Here is a 23663-nt window from a genome sequence, read left to right as displayed (position 1 = left end):
TCAGGCTGCACGTTATCCTCCTGCACAGACATGGTAACAGCGGGTGAATTATGGTTAGGTAAGTTAACTGTGGCTGTAGACACTTTTTGCGCGGCGTTGCTATGGGCAACCGCTATCTTTTGGGTGTATGGCCCTTTAAGAAACTTGGTGCCGGCTGAATGCAGTGCTTGAATAGCGCTTGTTTAGATCTCTGACAGCGCTCCTGGCTATCGACGCTCCTTATAATTAGTAGGGGCAAATCGGAGTACTCCCAGGTTGCGATTACTACTTGGGGGATGGCAAACAATGCGATTATCTCCTCTCCGTTAGTTTGCATGTGAAATCTCGCCACTTAAGTATGCGCACACGTCACACTTTCCTCCCGTGCGCGGCGTCTCGCTTTGATGTGGCTGCAAAACAGAAGAGGCGGCGCTGCGTTTGAATATAGGATCGGCATCCCAGAATTGACACAGCAAAAGGTAGGAAGGGCTGGCCGGACAATTTTGCATAAATGGGCGACACTAGGTTTTCCCGCTCTTCAGGGGGTGTCACTAACATATCCACAGTGATGGCGCAGTATTTTTTTTCAAACAAGAATGCCTTCGGCGGCCATTTTAAGTGCATAGAAACAGTCCATTCAATTACAGCAAGCCGTTTTAGTAACACAGAAATATCCGACCTTCTCACTTTTGACACTGCGATTTTTATGCTGAAGACTGGTATAACACTTCGATGCAACTTCCAAATACTTTAAACAGTTCTGTGGCCCAACACAGCGTGCAATAAGTAAAAGTCTCTCAATGAAGCAAAGGGGCTTATTCTCATGCGGCACTCTTTCAAATAAGGCGCAGGGGTTAATATCCTGTTCGTGATGCCAAAATTCATATGTGGCGTGCCAGAACCGCAGGGGCGACACGTGAGGTGCACGGTGGGCCGATGAGGGGCAGTAATAATACAGTTCATCGGTTTACTCACGGTTAGCAGAAAGCCTCCCTGGGCCGACAGCACAGTGATGAGGAAGACAGCACGAAATCCTCCGGGGCACACTCTGTGGTAGGGGAGCACCAGCCTAGATGGAGGTTGAGGTGCCCTTGATGACGGCAGTGTTTAGGGTGCTTGTGGTGGCTGGGTCCCTTGGTGGTATTTGTCGTGACACCTGTACCGTTTATGGTGGTACAGCCAGTTGTAGTGGTGGTATTGAAGAATGAGGTAGACAGTGGTAGGATACAACTCACAACTTTTACTGTAGCTGGTTTTAGTTGCAGCATAAACATCCAGACAGAATACAGTCTCTTGATATTTAGAGGAATTCTGTTGATCCACTGTTAATAGACCTTAACTAGATCCTGACTCAGGCTGTGGGTCATTAGTTCTTACTGGTAGGTGACTTTGCTTCAGGTCCCTTTTAAACCAGTGTGGTTTGGTGAGGTTGCCCGTGGCTAAAGAATCCTTCACCTGGATTCCCAAAGGTCTTTAATGCCGAGGAAGTGGCTATTATCCTTTTGTTTTAAGTCCTTTTTTGACTTGGTCCCTTCTTGGACTAGACTTTACTCCTGAGCAGTCTTGTGCTCGATCTGCACACTCTCTAACTAACAGAAGACTGACCACAGATTAGACCTGAGCTGGGCTATCCCCATCTAGTGGTGGGATGTATAAAGCACACTTGACCAGCATATGAACAGGGATACAACAGGTGTTGTAATGCAAAATGACATGCCACACAGTAATGCAGTTTTACAGTAATTTTGCAGTTCCCACGTGTCCTGAGTTGGACGCTGCAAAGGCAAGGGCAGAGGTGCAGTGACTTGCACAGAGCAAGGGCAGAAATGCAGAGACTGGCACAGAGCAAGGGCAGATGTGCAGTGACTGGCACAGGACAAGGGCAGAGGTGCAGTGACTGGCACAAGGCAAGGGTAGAGGTGCAGTGACTGGTACAGAGCCAGGGCAGAGGTGCAGTGACTGGCACAGAGCAAGGGCAGATGTGCAGTGACTGGCACAGGGCAAGGGCAGAGGTGCAGTGACTGGCACAGGCCAAGGGCAGAGGTGCAGTGACTGGCACAGAGCAAGGGCAGATGTGCAGTGACTGGCACAGGGCAAGGGCAGAGGTGTAGGCAAGGGCAGAGGTGTAGTGACTGGCACAAGGCAAGAGCAGAGGTGCAGTGACTGGCACAGAGCAAGGGCAGAGGTGCAGTGACTGGAACAGGGCAAGGGCAGAGGTGCAGTGACTGACACAGAGCAAGGGCAGAGATGCAGTGACTGGCACAGAGCAAGGAAAGAGGTGCAGTGACAGGCACAAGGCAGATGTGCAGTGACTGACACAGAGCAAGGGCAGAGGTGCAGTGACTGGCACAGGGCAAGGGCAGAGGTGCAGTGACTGGCACAGAGCAAGGACAGAGGTTGCAGTGACTGGCACTGAGCAAGAGCAGAGATGCGGTGACTGGCACAGAGCAAGCACAGAGGTGCAGTGACTGGCACAGGGCAAGGGCAGATGTGCAGTGACTAACACACAGCAAGGGCAGAGGTGCAGTGACTGACACAGGGCAAGGGCAGAGGTGCAGTGACTGGCACGATCAATGGCAGAGATGCAGTGACTGGCACAGTGCAAGAGCAGAGGTGCAGTGACTGGCACAGGGAAAGACCATAGGTGCATATTCTGGCACAGAGCAAGAGCAGAGGTGCAGTGACTGTCACAGAGAAAGGGCAGAGATGCAGTGACTGGCAAAGGGCAAGGGCAGAGGTACAGTGACTGTCACAGAGCATTGGCAGAGGTGCAGAGACTGGGACAGGGCAAGGGCAGAGGTACAGTGACTAGCACAGGGCAAGGGCAGAGGTGCAGTGACTGGCAGAGAGCAAGGGCAGAGATGCAGTGACTGGCACAGAGCAAGCACAGAGGTGCAGTGACTGGCACAGGGCAAGGGCAGATATGCAGTGACTGACACAGAGCATGGGCAGAGGTGCAGTGAGTGGCAAAGAGCGAGGGCAGAGGTGTAGTGACTGGCACAGGGCAAGGGCACAGGTGTAGTGACTGGCACAGTGCAAAGGCAGAGGTGTAGTGACTGGCACAGAGCAAAGGCAGAGGTGCAGTGACTGGCACAGAGCAAGGACAGAGATGCAGTGACTGGCAAAGGGCAAGGGCAGAGGTGCAGTGACTGGCACAGGGCAAGGCCATAGGTGCAGATACTGGCACTGAGCAAGAGCAGAGGTGCAGTGACTGGCACAGAGCAAGGGCAGAGATGCAGTGACTAGCAAAGGGCAAGGGCAGAGGTGCAGTGACTGGCACAGGGCAAGGGCAGAGGTGTAGTGACTGGGACAGGGCAAGGGAAGAGATGCGGTTACTGGCACAGGGCAAGGGCAGAGGTGCAGTGACTGGCACAGGGCAATGGCAAAGGTACAGTGACTGACACAGAGCAAGGGCAGAGGTGCAGTGACTGGCACAGGGCAAGGGCAGAGGTGCAGTGACTGGAACAAGGTGGAGGCCTTTGTGTGGTGACTGGCACAGGGCAAGGGCAGAGGTGCAGTGACTGGCACAGGGCAAGGGCAGATGTGCAGTGACTAACACACAGCAAGGGCAGAGGTGCAGTGACTGACACAGGGCAAGGGCAGAGGTGCAGTGACTGGCACGATCAATGGCAGAGATGCAGTGACTGGTACAGTGCAAGGGCAGAGGTGCAGTGACTGGCACAGGGAAAGACCATAGGTGCAGATTCTGGCACAGAGCAAGAGCAGAGGTGCAGTGACTGTCACAGAGAAAGGGCAGAGATGCAGTGACTGGCAAAGGGCAAGGGCAGAGGTACAGTGACTGTCACAGAGCATTGGCAGAGGTGCAGAGACTGGGACAGGGCAAGGGCAGAGGTACAGTGACTAGCACAGGGCAAGGGCAGAGGTGCAGTGACTGGCACAGGGCAAGGGCAGAGGTGCAGTAACTGACACAAGGCAAAGGCAGAGGTGCAGTGACTGGCAGAGAGCAAGGGCAGAGATGCAGTGACTGGCACAGAGCAAGCACAGAGGTGCAGTGACTGGCACAGGGCAAGGGCAGATATGCAGTGACTGACACAGAGCATGGGCAGAGGTGCAGTGAGTGGCAAAGAGCGAGGGCAGAGGTGCAGTGACTGGCACAGGGCAAGGGCACAGGTGCAGTGACTGGCACAGTGCAAAGGCAGAGGTGTAGTGACTGGCACAGTGCAAAGGCAGAGGTGTAGTGACTGGCACAGAGCAAAGGCAGAGGTGCAGTGACTGGCACAGAGCAAGGACAGAGATGCAGTGACTGGCAAAGGGCAAGGGCAGAGGTGCAGTGACTGGCACAGGGCAAGGCCATAGGTGCAGATACTGGCACAGAGCAAGAGCAGAGGTGCAGTGACTGGCACAGAGCAAGGGCAGAGATGCAGTGACTAGCAAAGGGCAAGGGCAGAGGTGCAGTGACTGGCACAGGGCAAGGGCAGAGGTGTAGTGACTGGGACAGGGCAAGGGAAGAGATGCGGTTACTGGCACAGGGCAAGGGCAGAGGTGCAGTGACTGGCACAGGGCAATGGCAAAGGTACAGTGACTGACACAGAGCAAGGGCAGAGGTGCAGTGACTGGCACAGGGCAAGGGCAGAGGTGCAGTGACTGGAACAAGGTGGAGGCCTTTGTGTGGTGACTGGCACAGGGCAAGGGCAGAGGTGCAGTGACTGGCACAGGCCCAGGGCAGAGGTGCAGTGACTTGCACAGAGCAAGGGCAGAGATGCAGTGACTGGCACAAGGCAAAAGCAGAGGTGCAGTTACTGGCACAGAGCAAGGGCAGAGGTGCAGTGACTGACACAGAGCAAGGGAAGAGGTGCAGTGACTGGCACAGAGCAAGGGCAGAGATGCAGTGACTGGCACAGAGCAAGGAAAGAGGTGCAGTGACAGGCACAGGGCAAGGGCAGATGTGCAGTGACTGACACAGAGCAAGGGCAGAGGTGCAGTGACTGGCACAGGGCAAGGGCAGAGGTGCAGTGACTGGCACAGGGCAAGGGCAAAGATGCAGTGACTGGCACAGAGCAAGGGCAGAGGTGCAGTGACTGGCACAGAGCAAGGGCAGAGGTGCAGTGACTGGCACAGGGCAAGGGCAGAGGTGCAGTGACTGACACAGAGCAAGGACAGAGGTTGCAGCGACTGGCACAGAGCAAGAGCAGAGATGCGGTGACTGGCACAGAGCAAGCACAGAGGTGCAGTGACTGGCACAGGGCAAGGGAAGATGTGCAGTGACTAACACACAGCAAGGGCAGAGGTGCAGTGACTGACACAGGGCAAGGGCAGAGGTGCAGTGACTGGCACGATCAATGGCAGAGATGCAGTGACTGGCACAGTGCAATGGCAGAGGTGCAGTGACTGGCACAGGGAAAGACCATAGGTGCAGATTCTGGCACAGAGCAAGAGCAGAGGTGCAGTGACTGTCACAGAGCAAGGGCAGAGATGCAATGACTGGCAAAGGGCAAGGGCAGAGGTACAGTGACTGTCACAGAGCAAGGGCAGAGGTGCAGAGACTGGGACAGGGCAAGGGCAGAGGTGCAGTGACTGGCACAGAGCAAGGGCAGAGGTGCAGTGACTGGAACAGGGCAAGGGCAGAGGTGCAGTGACTGACACAGAGCAAGGGCAGAGAGGCAGTGACTGGCACAGAGCAAGGAAAGAGGTGCAGTGACAGGCACAAGGCAGATGTGCAGTGACTGACACAGAGCAAGGGCAGAGGTGCAGTGACTGGCACAGGGCAAGGGCAGAGGTGCAGTGACTGGCACAGAGCAAGGACAGAGGTTGCAGTGACTGGCACTGAGCAAGAGCAGAGATGCGGTGACTGGCACAGAGCAAGCACAGAGGTGCAGTGACTGGCACAGGGCAAGGGCAGATGTGCAGTGACTAACACACAGCAAGGGCAGAGGTGCAGTGACTGACACAGGGCAAGGGCAGAGGTGCAGTGACTGGCACGATCAATGGCAGAGATGCAGTGACTGGCACAGTGCAAGGGCAGAGGTGCAGTGACTGGCACAGGGAAAGACCATAGGTGCAGATTCTGGCACAGAGCAAGAGCAGAGGTGCAGTGACTGTCACAGAGAAAGGGCAGAGATGCAGTGACTGGCAAAGGGCAAGGGCAGAGGTACAGTGACTGTCACAGAGCATTGGCAGAGGTGCAGAGACTGGGACAGGGCAAGGGCAGAGGTACAGTGACTAGCACAGGGCAAGGGCAGAGGTGCAGTGACTGGCAGAGAGCAAGGGCAGAGATGCAGTGACTGGCACAGAGCAAGGGCAGAGATGCAGTGACTGGCACAGGGCAAGGGCAGATATGCAGTGACTGACACAGAGCATGGGCAGAGGTGCAGTGAGTGGCAAAGAGCGAGGGCAGAGGTGCAGTGACTGGCACAGGGCAAGGGCACAGGTGTAGTGACTGGCACAGTGCAAAGGCAGAGGTGTAGTGACTGGCACAGAGCAAAGGCAGAGGTGCAGTGACTGGCACAGAGCAAGGACAGAGATGCAGTGACTGGCAAAGGGCAAGGGCAGAGGTGCAGTGACTGGCACAGGGCAAGGCCATAGGTGCAGATACTGGCACTGAGCAAGAGCAGAGGTGCAGTGTCTGGCACAGAGCAAGGGCAGAGATGCAGTGACTAGCAAAGGGCAAGGGCAGAGGTGCAGTGACTGGCACAGGGCAAGGGCAGAGGTGTAGTGACTGGGACAGGGCAAGGGAAGAGATGCGGTTACTGGCACAGGGCAAGGGCAGAGGTGCAGTGACTGGCACAGGGCAATGGCAAAGGTACAGTGACTGACACAGAGCAAGGGCAGAGGTGCAGTGACTGGCACAGGGCAAGGGCAGAGGTGCAGTGACTGGAACAAGGTGGAGGCCTTTGTGTGGTGACTGGCACAGGGCAAGGGCAGAGGTGCAGTGACTGGCACAGGGGAAGGGCAGATGTGCAGTGACTAACACACAGCAAGGGCAGAGGTGCAGTGACTGACACAGGGCAAGGGCAGAGGTGCAGTGACTGGCACGATCAATGGCAGAGATGCAGTGACTGGCACAGTGCAAGGGCAGAGGTGCAGTGACTGGCACAGGGAAAGACCATAGGTGCAGATTCTGGCACAGAGCAAGAGCAGAGGTGCAGTGACTGTCACAGAGAAAGGGCAGAGATGCAGTGACTGGCAAAGGGCAAGGGCAGAGGTACAGTGACTGTCACAGAGCATTGGCAGAGGTGCAGAGACTGGGACAGGGCAAGGGCAGAGGTACAGTGACTAGCACAGGGCAAGGGCAGAGGTGCAGTGACTGGCACAGGGCAAGGGCAGAGGTGCAGTAACTGACACAAGGCAAAGGCAGAGGTGCAGTGACTGGCAGAGAGCAAGGGCAGAGATGCAGTGACTGGCACAGAGCAAGCACAGAGGTGCAGTGACTGGCACAGAGCAAAGGCAGAGGTGCAGTGACTGGCACAGAGCAAGGACAGAGATGCAGTGACTGGCAAAGGGCAAGGGCAGAGGTGCAGTGACTGGCACAGGGCAAGGCCATAGGTGCAGATACTGGCACTGAGCAAGAGCAGAGGTGCAGTGACTGGCACAGAGCAAGGGCAGAGATGCAGTGACTAGCAAAGGGCAAGGGCAGAGGTGCAGTGACTGGCACAGGGCAAGGGCAGAGGTGTAGTGACTGGGACAGGGCAAGGGAAGAGATGCGGTTACTGGCACAGGGCAAGGGCAGAGGTGCAGTGACTGGCACAGGGCAATGGCAAAGGTACAGTGACTGACACAGAGCAAGGGCAGAGGTGCAGTGACTGGCACAGGGCAAGGGCAGAGGTGCAGTGACTGGAACAAGGTGGAGGCCTTTGTGTGGTGACTGGCACAGGGCAAGGGCAGAGGTGCAGTGACTGGCACAGGCCCAGGGCAGAGGTGCAGTGACTTGCACAGAGCAAGGGCAGAGATGCAGTGACTGGCACAAGGCAAAAGCAGAGGTGCAGTGACTGGCACAGAGCAAGGGCAGAGGTGCAGTGACTGACACAGAGCAAGGGAAGAGGTGCAGTGACTGGCACAGAGCAAGGGCAGAGATGCAGTGACTGGCACAGAGCAAGGAAAGAGGTGCAGTGACAGGCACAGGGCAAGGGCAGATGTGCAGTGACTGACACAGAGCAAGGGCAGAGGTGCAGTGACTGGCACAGGGCAAGGGCAGAGGTGCAGTGACTGGCACAGGGCAAGGGCAAAGATGCAGTGACTGGCACAGAGCAAGGGCAGAGGTGCAGTGACTGGCACAGAGCAAGGGCAGAGGTGCAGTGACTGGCACAGGGCAAGGGCAGAGGTGCAGTGACTGACACAGAGCAAGGACAGAGGTTGCAGCGACTGGCACAGAGCAAGAGCAGAGATGCGGTGACTGGCACAGAGCAAGCACAGAGGTGCAGTGACTGGCACAGGGCAAGGGCAGATGTGCAGTGACTAACACACAGCAAGGGCAGAGGTGCAGTGACTGACACAGGGCAAGGGCAGAGGTGCAGTGACTGGCACGATCAATGGCAGAGATGCAGTGACTGGCACAGTGCAAGGGCAGAGGTGCAGTGACTGGCACAGGGAAAGACCATAGGTGCAGATTCTGGCACAGAGCAAGAGCAGAGGTGCAGTGACTGTCACAGAGCAAGGGCAGAGATGCAATGACTGGCAAAGGGCAAGGGCAGAGGTACAGTGACTGTCACAGAGCAAGGGCAGAGGTGCAGAGACTGGGACAGGGCAAGGGCAGAGTTGCAGTGACTGGCACAGGGCAAGGGCAGAGGTGCAGTAACTGACACAAGGCAAAGGCAGAGGTGCAGTGACTGGCAGAGAGCAAGGGCAGAGATGCAGTGACTGGCACAAAGCAAGCGCAGAGGTGCAGTGACTGGCAAAGGGCAAGGGCAGATATGCAGTGACTGACACAGAGCATGGACAGAGGTGCAGTGACTGGCACAGAGCGAGGGCAGAGGTGCAGTGACAGGCACAGGGCAAGGGCACAGCTGCAGTGACTGGCACAGTGCAAAGGCAGAGATGCAGTGACTGGCAAAGGGCAAGGGCAGAGGTGCAGTGACTGGCACAGGGCAATGGCAGAGGTGTAGTGATTGACACAAGGCAAGGGCAGAGGTGCAGTGACTGGCACAGGGCAAGGCCATAGGTGCAGATACTGGCACTGAGCAAGAGCAGAGGTGCAGTAACTGGCACAGAGCAAGGGCAGAGATGCAGTGACTGGCAAAGGGCAATGGCAGAGGTACAGTGACTGGCACAGAGCAAGGGCAGAGGTGCAGAGACTGGGACAGGGCAAGGGCAGAGGTGCAGTGACTAGCACAGGGCAAGGGCAGAGGTGCAGTGACAGGCACAGGGCAAGGGCAGAGGTGCAGTGATTGGCACAAGGCAAGGGCAGAGGTGCAGATACTGGCACAGAGCAAGGGCAGAGATGCAGTGACTGGCAAAGGGCAAGGGCAGAGGTACAGTGACTGGCACAAGGCAAGGGCAGAGGTGCAGTGACTGGCACAAGGCAAGGGCAGAGGTGCAGTGACTGGCACAGGGCAAGGGCAGAGATGCAGTTACTGGCACAGGGCAAGGGCAGAGGTGCAGTGACTGGCACAGGGCAATGGCAAAGGTACAGTGACTGACACAGAGCAAGGGCAGAGGTGCAGTGACTGGCACAGGGCCAGGGCAGAGGTGCAGTGACTGGAACAAGGTGGAGGCCTTTGTGTGGTGACTGGCACATGGCGGGACCATCAGTGCAATCACTGGCACAGGGCAGAGGTGTTAGAGCAATAATTGCCATAGAGTTGAGGCATTGGCGGGAGGTCACTGTTATTGTATACCTGCACTGCTGTCAAATGCTTCCAATGGGAGCAAAAAACAAAAGTGTGACCAGAGCCTGACTCTGCCCCTTTCTTATGATCTTAACTAATTGAAATTAAATCTTTAATTCATACAATATCATTGGTTTAAGGCAGTGTTGTCCAACCTCTGGCTCTACAGTTGTTGCAAAACTAGCAGCTTGTGGCTATCAGGGCAAGATGGGAGTTGTCGTTTTCACAAAAGCTGGAAAGCCACAGGTTGGAGATCAGTAGTTTAAGGTAAGGATGAGCAAACCTGTCGAGATTCAGCTTGGTTCAGCCTAACCAAACTTTTCCAAAATTTGGTTTGGACCCGAATGGATTTAGGCCAAACCAAACTGGCTCCAATTGCCCAGAAGATTGGCATATAACAGCCTTTACTCTCCTAGGGATCAGAATTTTTAGGAAAACTTGTTATCTCTTTATATTCATGTATTATGAGTGCTTGCTTTTTCCCTCCTCCCAATAATAAATCATGTCTGAGTGGCACTGACATACATAGCTATGCGTAAATGCACGTTTGACAGCGTTAATATACAGCATGTTTCAAAACACACCGCACTGTGACATGTGTTCTGCTTTTTCATATTTCAAAGCTTCCAAAAATTGTCCCTTATCAGCGTGCAGATGATGTTTAAACACAGATGGTGTTACGGGATAAAATAATAAAAAAGTGACTTGTTGGAGGACCAAGAGTCCAAAAATTACGCTTTGACAGGGTCAGAATGCTGCCCGTACGACATGCACAAGTATTTATTGTCAGAAGAAAAAGTGGCTTGTTGTGAACAAGCCTATAAAAATCAACCCTTTTAATTAGGAGCAGCAACTCTGCAGTGTGGGTGTGGAAAGGGTACGTACATAGTAGCGACAGCAGAAGTAGCATTGCATGGAAAATACAATGCAGTTGGTTGGCTTTCTATGGGTAGGAGTAGTAATAGTAGTAGTGGTAGTAGTAGTGAAACTGTAAAGGGGGGTATTAATTATTGATATTTTTGCAAATATCGATAATTAATATTCATAAATTGGAGGAGCCGTCTATTGATGACTCCGCCTATTTTTGCCTTTATATTAATAACACAATACTTTCACTATACTTTGCCTTACGCTAATCACTAAACTAGCTGCATGCGCCTTACTGAACTAACTATCGCTAATAACCACACGTTACACAGATAGCTACAAGTAAAACAAGATATTTATTAATACCTAGTACACTACGCACGCAATACACTAACAATACAGCACTATAAATACAATACTAAACTACACTACACGGTTCCCAAATTCCACCCACAAAGCTATCTATACAATACACTTACACAAATATTAGCAGCCCACCCCACCTGGTTCCATTCCTGTCCCTAAGGGAACGACGAGGGTTAACGGTGGCCCTGCAGGGGTGAATGCATGCCACAGACACAGATTAGGGAGCAGGGATACTCCTGTAGGGTAATGATAGGGATTCAGCAATGCAAGGGTTAATACCCTGCAAGTGTATGATAGGGTACAAGGGTATTATAGTCGTAGATAGTGGGGGTTAGGATCAGGGATGGTGGTGAGGGTTGGGCAAGGGTTAGGTAATGGGTAGGGGTACAGATCGTTGGTGGGACAGGGTAGGTAAGGGTTAATCAGGAATCGGGGAAATCGTTGGTGGGATAGTGGTAGGGGTTAATCAGGAATCAGAGGAAATCGTTGGTGGGGTAGCGGTAGATCAGAAGTGTAGGGGTTAATCAGGGGAAAATACTTAGCGCTTTGTTGCTCGTTCGTCTAGGGGGTGCTCGTTGTCCAGGCCATTTGCTAACAGGCGGGAGAAGCCTTTGATCTCCCGCCTGTAGCATTTTGCATTCCGGATGGCGCGATGATAATTGCGCTGCCGGAATGCACATAATAGAAGGAGGGGAGGTTTCTCCCTCCCTTCTATCATGCATAATTATCTCCAGCAGCACTGGAGATAATTAGAACAAAGGACTCAGATTCTGTTGAACCTGAGTTCTTTGTAGCCATCAGGATGCCCGGACCCTTGTCCGGTCATTCTGATGCAATCAGCCAGATTGCATCAGTGTGAATGCTTGGGGCACATTCACACTGATGCACCTGGTTTCAGGTAAAGGGGCCTATGGAGGGGGATATATGTATAATATACACGTATATGGATGCTTGGGGCACATCCATACACATGTATACACTGATATTGGGGTATTATAAGGGGGCACTGATTATATAAGGGAGCACTGATTATATAAGGGGGCACTGATCAACCAGGGACCACATATTTCCCACATGGGCCACAATGAGCCCCTGTGGGCCACCAAGGGCAGATGTGCGCAGATGCTGGGCACATCTGCGCACATCATCCTATGATGTGGCAGTCAATGCATGTATATATATCATACATGCATGCACGTGTTTGCATGCATATATGGATATACTGTATATGCATACGTCTCAACCCTTCCTCAATAGAAACCCTCTCTGAAATAATACTGAGGGCTGGGCAAGAAAGAAGAGAGTTTCCATGGAGGAGACGGAAAAGTACCTGCTGTGGAAGCCACCCCATGGAATTTGTGGATTAGGGGGGTTGGTCGGTGAAAAGGACCCATCCCGGCCATGTTGCTAAGGTGCTGCCTCACCATGTGGTGCAGGGACTGATCCCTTGCTGCAGTTGGAGATTGGATGAGTGTCCATGCGTGGAGGTGCCTGCTGTGGGAGCCGTCCCAAAGAATTTGTGGGTGAAGGGCGTTGGTGGGTCAAAAGGACCTGCCCTGGCAATGTTGCTGGGGTGCTACCTCTCCTCTGCCGAAAAAATATTGTACCAGTGGGCCATGGAAGACATGTCATGTACTGTCCCTTCTCGGAACAGCTGCTCCAGGTGTCCACCGTGGAGGGAAACTTGCTGCACAGAGAGAGAATTGTAGGAATGGCCCACATTGTCCGCCACATGAGTACAAGGCACTACTACAATGGTATGGCAACAACTGCACCACCAGCAATGTTGCCAGGGAGGGGTTCAGCTTATAGACAAGCTAATTGCTGGTGGAGAAAAGTTTTCTCATAGCCAAACATTCTGTTATAGATGTCAAAGCATGGAGCGGAGGACAAGAATGAGTCTTAGCAGGAGAAGAAAAAGGTGATGATGAAGATTAGGGATGAGCGAATCGACTTCAAATGAAATATCAAAAGTCGATTTGCATAAAACTTTGCTTGATTACTGTACGGAGCGAGCGCTTTGTACAGTATTAGAATGTATTGGCTCAGATGAGCCGAAGTTATAACTTCGCGAAATCTCGCGAGACTTCGGGTAATAACTTCAAAAATTTATTTCTACCTTTAAAAACCTTTTCCCGAACTCAGGTTCGATTCCAAGGTACCACTTGGAACTGAACCCAAGTTTGGGAAAAGGTTTTTAACAGTAGAAATTAATTTTTTAAGTTAAAAATTTAAATATAGATTGAGGACGCTCACCTTCTTAATTGGAGCCTGGCCTACTGGCCACCCCCAGTTTCAAAAATTACCAAATATCTATAAAATGGCTGGCTCACAATAATTTGCAAGTATTTTTACTCATTCTTTTTACATACATATATATAAAAAACATTTAAATCACACAATGTACCAATAAATCATAAATCCCCAATTTAAATTATATTCACAATAGGACCTGTGGCCATTTATTATAATCTGCATTTTTAGACTTATTATAAAGGGACCAGTTCTACTAACCTATTGTGAATATATTTTAAATTGGGGATTTATGATTTATTGGTATATTGTGTGATTGAATGTTTTATATACAGTATATATATATATATATATATATATATATATGTATGTATGTAAAAAGAATGAGTATAAATACTTGCAAATTATTGTGAGCCAGCCATTTTATAGATATTTGGTAATTTTTGAAACTGGGTGTGGCCAATAGGCCAGACTCCAATTAAGAGGGTGAGCATCCTCAATCTATATTTTTATTTTTTAATTTCAAAAATGTATTTCTACTGTTAAAAACTAGGGTTGAGCGAAACCAAACTGTAAAGTTCGGATTAGTACCAAACTTTAGGATTTTTGGACCCTGGACCTGAACTCGAACTTTTTAGTAAAAGTTTGGGTTCGGTGTTCGGCGAGTTAATGGCGCTTTTTGAAAGGCTGCAGAAGCCTCCACAGCCATGCCTACTAATGGCATGGCTGTGATTGGCCAGTGCAGCATGTGACCCAGGCCCTATACAGGGAGTGCAGAATTATTAGGCAAGTTGTATTTTTGAGGATTAATTTTATTATTGAACAACAACCATGTTCTCAATGAACCCAAAAAACTCATTAATATCAAAGCTGAATATTTTTGGAAGTAGTTTTTAGTTTGTTTTTAGTTTTAGCTATTTTAGGGGGATATCTGTGTGTGCAGGTGACTATTACTGTGCATAATTATTAGGCAACTTAACAAAAAACAAATATATACCCATTTCAATTATTTATTTTTACCAGTGAAACCAATATAACATCTCAACATTCACAAATATACATTTCTGACATTCAAAAACAAAACAAAAACAAATCAGTGACCAATATAGCCACCTTTCTTTGCAAGGACACTCAAAAGCCTGCCATCCATGGATTCTGTCAGTGTTTTGATCTGTTCACCATCAACATTGCGTGCAGCAGCAACCACAGCCTCCCAGACACTGTTCAGAGAGGTGTACTGTTTTCCCTCCTTGTAAATCTCACATTTGATGATGGACCACAGGTTCTCAATGGGGTTCAGATCAGGTGAACAAGGAGGCCATGTCATGAGATTTTCTTCTTTTATACCCTTTCTTGCCAGCCACGCTGTGGAGTACTTGGACGCGTGTGATGGAGCATTGTCCTGCATGAAAATCATGTTTTTCTTGAAGGATGCAGACTTCTTCCTGTACCACTGCTTGAAGAAGGTGTCTTCCAGAAACTGGCAGTAGGACTGGGAGTTGAGCTTGACTCCATCCTCAACCCGAAAAGGCCCCACAAGCTCATCTTTGATGATACCAGCCCAAACCAGTACTCCACCTCCACCTTGCTGGCGTCTGAGTCGGACTGGAGCTCTCTGCCCTTTACCAATCCAGCCACGGGCCCATCCATCTGGCCCATCAAGACTCACTCTCATTTCATCAGTCCATAAAACCTTAGAAAAATCAGTCTTGAGATATTTCTTGGCCCAGTCTTGACGTTTCAGCTTGTGTGTCTTGTTCAGTGGTGGTCGTCTTTCAGCCTTTCTTACCTTGGCCATGTCTCTGAGTATTGCACACCTTGTGCTTTTGGGCACTCCAGTCATGTTGCAGCTCTGAAATATGGCCAAACTGGTGGCAAGTGGCATCTTGGCAGCTGCACGCTTGACTTTTCTCAGTTCATGGGCAGTTATTTTGCGCCTTGGTTTTTCCACACGCTTCTTGCAACCCTGTTGACTATTTTGAATGAAACGCTTGATTGTTCGATGATCACGCTTCAGAAGCTTTGCAATTTTAAGAGTGCTGCATCCCTCTGCAAGATATCTCACTATTTTTGACTTTTCTGAGCCTGTCAAGTCCTTCTTTTGACCCATTTTGCCAAAGGAAAGGAAGTTGCCTAATAATTATGCACACCTGATATAGGGTGTTGATGTCATTAGACCACACCCCTTCTCATTACAGAGATGCACATCACCTAATATGCTTAATTGGTAGTAGGCTTTCGAGCCTATACAGCTTGGAGTAAGACAACATGCATAAAGAGGATGATGTGGTCAAAATACTCATTTGCCTAATAATTCTGCACTCCCTGTATAAGCTGGAGACACGTAGCACTGCACGTCAATCTGCGGTGCTTAGTGTAGGGAGAAGATGCTGCTGCTGTGAGGGAGAGAATAGGAAATAATCTGTTAGAATAAGTGTTTGTTAACTCTGCGATCTACAGCGATTTTTGTTTTGTGGGTGCAGTGCACCATTTTTGTACCCTGCCCTGAGCCCAGTGACACAGAATTATTATTTTTATCCGTCTGTTAGTTAGGTGGGTGTTGGCGTCCATTTTGTGCAAGTTCAGGGCACCAGCACAGCATATGTGCATTTGTGACAGTCAAATACAAGGTTTAAATACTGCAGTTATATTCAGGGTTTAAAAAAACACCAATTTTTTGCAAGATAATACAGTTTGGGTCCTTTGCTGAATTTGTGACAGTCAAATACAAACTTTAAATACTGCAGTTATATTCTGGGTTTAAAAAAACACCAATTTTGGGCAAGACCCTACATCTGGGGCCTTTACTGCATTTGTCACAGTGAAATACAAGCTTTAAATACTGCTATTATATACTGGGTTTAAAAAAACACCAATTTTTTGCAAGATAATAGAGTTTGGGTCCTTTGCTGAATTTGTGACAGTCAAATACAACCAGTCACTGTTGTGTGACCTCAATAAATGTTTCCTCTTCATGACACCGGCACTGCCTTACTCTCAGTGAACTTAATTGTTGACTATTGGCGGTTACATTGTTGCCTGACATAAACCATCTGTTGGTTTGGTTGGTGAACGCAAAGAATGAGGAGAGCGTCAAATAAGGGACGTGGCCCAGGTCGTGGTGCTGCTGGTGGAGCTCCTGTTGCAGGGAGAGGACGTGGTCGATCTGTGCCAGCTACTCGCACAAGTGAAACACCTTCCTCAGGTGCGAGTAGGCGACAGAACCTGCAGAGGTATTTGGTCGGGCCGAATGCGGCTCTACGAATGGTGAGGCCTGAACAAGTACAGGCGATAGTAGATTGGGTGGCTGACAGTGCCTCCAGTTCCTTCGCATTGTCTCCCACCCAGTCCCCTGCTGAAAGATCACCTGCATCCAATGGCCATCTGTCTTTCACCTCACCCCCTTGCAAATCAGCCAAGCAGTCTGAGCCCCAAGTCATGCAACAGTCTCTTCTGCTTTTTGATGACTCTGTTAGCAGGTTTCCCAGGGGCATCCACCTAGCCCTGCCCCAGAAGTGGAAGAGATTGAGTGCACCGATGCCCAACCACTTATGTTTCAGGATGAGTACATGGGAGGACCACAGCAGCACGTCTCGGATGATGACGAAACACAGGTGTCATCTGCTGGGGCTTACAAAAGTGTGCAGACTGATAAGGAAGGCAGGGGTGAAGACTGGGTGGAAGATGATGTGGAGGACGATGAGGTCCTCGACCCCACATGGAATCAAGGTCATGCGAGTGACCTGTCTAGTTCGGAGGAAGAGGCGGTGGTCGCACAGAGCTACCAGCACAGCAGAAGAGGGAGCAGGGTGCAAAAGCGGAGCGGCCGTCCTCTAGACAGTACGCCTGCTACTGCCCACCGCACCAAGGGACCGAGCACACCAAAGCCAGCTCCAAGGAGTTCCCTGGCGTGGCAGTTCTTCAGACAATGTGCTGACGACAAGACACAAGTGGTTTTCACGCTATGCAATCAGAGCCTGAAGCGAGGCATAAATGTTCTTAACCTGAGCACAACCTGCATGACCAGGCATCTAAGTGCACCCCGCAAACAGAGGATCTGCCAGCAGCGCCACCACCTGGGTCACCAAGCATCTCCACGATGTCCCATGGAAGCGTTCAGCTGTCTATCTCCCAAACACTGGAGCGAAAGAGGAAGTACCCTCCTACCCACCCGTGATCCCTGGCCCCGAATGCCAGCATTTCAAAATTACTGGCCTTTGAAATGCTGTCATTCCGTCTGGTGGAGACAGATAGTTTTAAAGGCCTTATGGCGGTGGCTGTCCCACAGTACGTCATGCCCAGCCGCCACTACTTTTCCAGGCGAGCCATCCTTTCCCTGCACAACCAAGTGGGGGACAAAATCAGGTGTGCACTGTGCAACGCCATCTGTGGCAAGGTGCACCTGACTACGGATACGTGGACCAGTAAGCACGGTCAGGGACGTTATATCTCCATAACAGCATACTGGGTAAATGCAGTGGCGGCTGGGCCTGAGGCGGATAGCAGTTTGCCGCATTTACTTCCACCACCGAGGATTGCAGGGCGCTTCTCTTTGCCTCCTGTTGCTTCCTCCTCCTACTCCGCTTCCTCATCCTCTACCGCCTCCTCATCCGGTCAGCATAACGCCTTCACCACCAACTTCAGCACAGCCAGGGGTAAGCGACAGCAGGCAGTTTTAAAACCTATCTGTTTGGAGGACAAACCCCACACCGCGCAGGAGCTGTGGATGGGCATGGAACAACAGACCGATGAGTGGTTTGTGCCAGTCAGCCTCAAGCCTGGTGGCAGTAGCGTAGGGATCGCCATAGCAACCATAGCAGTGGCTATGGGGCCCTACGCCACTGGGGGCCCGCCCGTGCCGCCTTCTGTTGATTTTTTATTTTATTTTATTTTATTTACACACACTACACACAGGCAGCCAGGCCCGAGCCGCGGACCGCCCGCCCACTACACTAGACTAGTGTAGTGGGCGGGACGCGGGCGGTCCGAGGCTCGGGCCTGGCTGGGGAGGAGTCAGGACTGGAGCAGGGCGCACGCAGGGCTGACACAGTGGCTGGGGAGGAGTCAGGACTGGAGCAGAGCGCACGCAGAGCCGGGCCGACACAGTTGCTGGGGAGGCTCCAGCCAGGCCACTGAGAACTCTGAATATCCGATGGTATATTCTAACCCCCAGGCGTTCCCATGGTGACGGGGACGCTTGCCTGGGGGTTAGAATATACCATCGGATCTGAGTTTTCACAAGCTCAGTGAGATCGTAAAAACTCAAATCCGATGGTATATTCTAACCCCCAGGCGTTCCCATGGTGACAGGGACGCTTGCCTGGGGGTTAGAATATACAGGGCCACGCCGCTCACAGGAGTACATTTATAAACTAATCAGTAACTACTTTAACTTTAATCATTGCTCATTGCTGATCTCTTTACTTGGATTATTTGGATACCTTACTCTGTCTTAGCTCTGGTAACGGTACAGCAGGCAGTGCGGGCGGCGCTCACTCACTGACGTCACGTGCCTGCTCCTCCCACTAGGCGGCGCAGGCGCGTGACGTCAGTGAGTGAGCGCCGCCCCCCGCACTGCCTGCTGTTACTGTGAGCGTCGGGGACGAGGATCTGTGGATGGCACTGTTTAGGGGGGATCTGTGGATGACACTGTTTAGGGGGGATCTGTGGATGTCACTGTTTAAGGGGGAGATCTGTGGATGGCACTGTTATGAGGGAGGGGATCTGTGGATTGCACTGTTTAGGGGAGGGGGGATCTGTGGATGGCACTGTTTAGGGGGATCTGTGGATGGCACTGTTTAGGGGGGATCTGTGGATGGCACTGTTTAGGGGAGGGGGATCTGTGGATGGCACTGTATAGGGGGGATCTGTGGATGGCACTGTTTAGGGGGGATCTGTGGATGGCACTGTTTAGGGGGGGATCTGTGGGTGGCACTGTTTAGGGGGGATCTGTGGATGGCACTGTTTAGGGGGGGATCTGTGGATGGCACTGTTTAGGGGGGAGATCTGTGGATGGCAATGTTTAGGGGGGGGGGTCTGTGGATGGCACGGGGGGGGGGGCATACATTTTTTTGCTATGGGGCCCATGCATTTCTAGCTACGCCCTTGCCTGGTGGTGTGCGATAATGGGCGAAATTTTGTAGCAGCTCTGGGCCTAGCCAGTTTGACGCACATCCCTTGTCTGGCGAATGTGCTGAATTTGGTGGTGCAGAGGTCCCTTAAAAATTACCCCGATATGTCAGAGCTGCTGTCTAAAGTACGGGCCGTCTGTGCGCGCTTTCGGCGTTCTCACCCTGCTGCTGCTCGCCTGTCAGCACTGCAGTGTAACTTCGGCCTTCCCGCTCACCGCCTCATATGCGACGTGTCCACAAGGTGGAACTCGACCTTGCACATGCTGGCCAGACTCTGCGAGCAGCAGCAGGCGATAGTGGAGTTTCATCTGCAGCACGCATGGGTGAGTTGCTCTGCGGAACAGCACCACTTCACCACCAATGAGTGGGCCTTGATGCGATCCCTGTGTGCCTTGTTGCGCTGTTTCGAGTACTCCACCAACATGGCCAGTGGCGATGACGCCGTTGTCAGCGTTACTATCCCACTTCTATGCCTCCTTGAAAAAACGCTGCTGGAAGAGGATGTGGCACAGGAGGAGGAGGAAGAGGGATCATTTGCAAGGGTTTCAGGCCAGTCATTCACAAGTGGCTCCGAGGGTGGGTTGCTGCACCCACAAACGCCAGGTATACAATTGTCCAGCCAAGACACAGTTCTGGAGTATGACGAGGTGGAGGATGAGGAGGAAGAGATGGAGGAGGAGGAACCATGTTCACAGCAGGGTGGCAACCAAACCAGCTCATGGCCATCACTGGTGCGTGGCTGGGGGTTACAGAGGACACAGACGATACACCTCCCACAGACGACAGCTTATCGTTGCCTCCGGGCAGCCTGGCACACATGAGCGATTACATGCTGCAGTGTCTCCGCAACGACCGCCGAGTTGCCCACATTCTAACTTGTGCTGATTACTGGGTGGCCACGCTGCTGGATCCCCGTTACAAGGACAACGTAACGTCCTTAATTCCATCACTGAAGCGTGATCGTAAGATGCGCGAGTACAAGCGCACGCTGTTAGACGCGCTGCTGGTGGCATTCCCACCTGACAGGTGGAAGCATAAGGCGAAGGCAGAGGAGGAGAAAGAGGTCGCCAACGCAGCTGGGGCACCGCCAGCACCTCAAAAGTCAGGGTTAGCATGGCCGAAATGTGGAAAAGTTTTGTCAGCACTCCACAACAACCAGCACCACCAGCTGATATGGAATGTTGTATCAGGAGGCAGCATTTCACCAACATGGTAGAGCTGTATGTGTGCACACGCCTACACGTACTGAATGACGGGTCTGCCCCCTTCAACTTCTGGGTCTCCAAATTGGACACATGGCCTGAGCTTGCCCTTTACGCCTTGGAGGGAGCGTCATCACAGACAAGCGCAGCCGCCTGTCCACAGCCAATGTGGACAAGCTCACGTTCATTAAAATGAACCAGGCATGGATCCCTCAGGACTTGTCCGTACCTTGTGCAGAATAGACATGTATACCGGCACTAACCAGCCATTGTTATACTCCAGCACACTTTCTCTTTGTTGTATTTTTTATATTTCCCAATGTTTTGGGGTGTACCATAATTTTAACAAAATTAAACAAATTTAAAATCAAAAACCATTGTTGGCTACCTCCTCCACCACCGCTTTCACCTACACTGCTACGTCCACCGCCTCCTCAACCTCCTACTCCATATGGACTTCCACCTCATAGATCAAGATTATTATTTTTAATTTTTACGTATTTTATTTTAAGTCATTTCACTAATTTGTCTCATACATTGTTGGGTTACATATCCCAAATTTTTGGCTGTGATATACCCCTGCTCTACCTAGTGGACAAAGAAATCCATTTAACTAATTTGTCTGTTACATTATTGGGTGAAATTCACCAATTTTTGGCTGTGATATACCCCTGCTCTACCTAGTGGACAAGGAAATAAATTTCACAAATTCAGCTGTTACATTATTGGGTGAAATTCCCACATTTTTGGCTGTGATATACCCCTGCTTTACCTAGTAGACAGGGGAATACATTTAACTAATTTGTCTGTTACATTGTCGGGTGAAATTCACCAATTTTTGGCTGTGATATACCCCTGCTCTACCTAGTGGACAAGGAAATACATTTCACAAATTCATCTGTTACATTATTGGGTGAAATTCCCAAATTTTTGGCTGTGATATACCCCTGCTCTACATAGTGGAAAGGGAAATACATTTCACTAATTTGTCTGTTACATAGTTGGGTGACATTCACCAATTTTTGGCTGTGATATACCCCTGCTCTACCTAGTGGACAAGGAAATACTTTTCACTAATTCGTCTGTTACATTGTTGGGTAACAAATGCTCATCTTTTGCTCTAGAAAGTACATTTGGAGCCTACACTGCATTTAGGACAGTACGAATGGTGAGGCCAGAACAAGTACAGGCGATAGAAGATTGGGGGGCTGACAGTGCCTACAGTTCCTTCGCATTGTCTTCCACCCAGTCTCCTGCTGAAAGATTAGAGTTGGCACCTGCAGCCCATGGCCATCTGTCTTTCAACTCACCCCCTTGCAAATCAGGCAAGCAGTCTGAGCCCCAAGTCATGCAGCAGTCTGTTATGCTTTTTGATGACTCTGCTGGCAGGGTTTCCGTGGGCCATCCACATAGCCCTGCACCAGAAGTGGAAGAGATTCAGTGCACCGATGCCCAACCACTTATGTTTTAGGATGAGGACATGGGAGGACCACCGCAGCACATCTCTGTTGATGACGAAACACAGGTGCCAACTGCTGCGGCTTTCTGCAGTCTGCAGACCGACAAGAAGGGCAAGGGTAAAGAGTGGGTGGAAGATGATGTGGAGGATGATGAGCAGGGGAGGGCTGGCAGCCTTAGTCCTGGGGGGCAAATCCAGTCAAGTGGCCCATTTTAGCCCCGCCCATTATTAAAAGCCCCTCCTACATATATTAGGCCACTCCCAACAAACACTGTACAGCTGACATTCTATATTTGCGGCCTGTCTCTACACATCATACGGAGAGGGGAGGCCCGTCCTGGCTGCACTGCCTGCTTCACATTATACAATAGACAGCCGGCTACAGCCAGGAAGCTCCTCCGCTCTCCTCCCTCCCCAGATCCTGCTCAAGGCCTGTGGTTCCCCCCACCATCTGCCACCCGCCCGTGGCCTCCTGCCCCCTTTGGCCGTCCTCACCCAGCTCTGAATCCTCCTTCTGCAAATGGCAGGGGGAGGGGAGCCGGAAAATCTCCTCTCCTACATAGCGCCCCCTACCTCTTACATCCAGTGATGTCACCTTTGTTGTAGACGGTTCTCTTTCCTCATCTTCTCCATTCAGACCAGACCGCCATGATGATTTTTCTGCCATCTCCCGTCTCTGCAGAGATTGAGAAACAGACATTAGTTTCCCACATTTCCATCATCTTCACATCTTCTGAACACCCTTTCCTGCCACCCCCAATACTATACTGCAGAAACAGTCCCCCTGGAAATACTACTACCACACAGATAGTGCCCCTAATACTGTGCCCGCTGTGCCCCCAATACTATACTGCAGAAACAGTCCCCCTGCAAATACTACTACCACACAGATAGTGCCCGCTGTGCCCCCAATACTATACTGCAGAAACAGTCCCCCTGGAAATACTACTAGCACACAGATAGTGCCCCCTTCAACAATTACTGGCACACAGTGCTCTAAAAAATAACTGCACCCAGACACTAATAGTATAAAGATAATGTCCCCCAAAAATAATTGTGCTAAGCTGATACTATGCCAGGGTGCCCCTAAAGTAGCAGTGCTCCCCAAAATCCCACCAATAGAAGTAATTCTCTGCCAGAGCACACTTAGTAGTAATAATGCCTCTGTAGTGCCCATACTAGTAATCATGTTCCTCATAGCCCCCGAGTAAAGCTCCCCATAATACCCCCTAGTAGTACTAATTCTCCCTATAATATGACAGTACATGAAATACCCCCGCTTAGTGCCCGCAGTTAAGCTGATGTCCCCATAATGTATGCCAGTATAAAATACCCCTATATAGTGCCCCAGTAAATACCCTCATAGTGCTCCTCTCCCCCTTCCCCATAGTGTCCCCCATAATATGCCAGTAAAAAAAATGCCCCTTCTTAGTGCCCCCAGCAGATGCCCCTATAGTGCTCCTCTCCCCCACAATGTGCCAGTAAAAAATGCCCCTTCTTTGTGCCACCATATGCCCCAATAGTGCTCCACTCCCCCATAGTGCCCCCAAATAATGCCCCATAGTGCCGCTCTCCCCTATAGTGCCTCCCATAATGTGGCAGTAAAAGATGCCCCCTTAGTGCC

The sequence above is a fragment of the Bufo bufo genome, chromosome 4, assembly GCF_905171765.1.
Source record: "Bufo bufo chromosome 4, aBufBuf1.1, whole genome shotgun sequence".
Taxonomy (NCBI): domain Eukaryota; kingdom Metazoa; phylum Chordata; class Amphibia; order Anura; family Bufonidae; genus Bufo; species Bufo bufo.
This window is presented reverse-complemented; position numbering follows the sequence as displayed.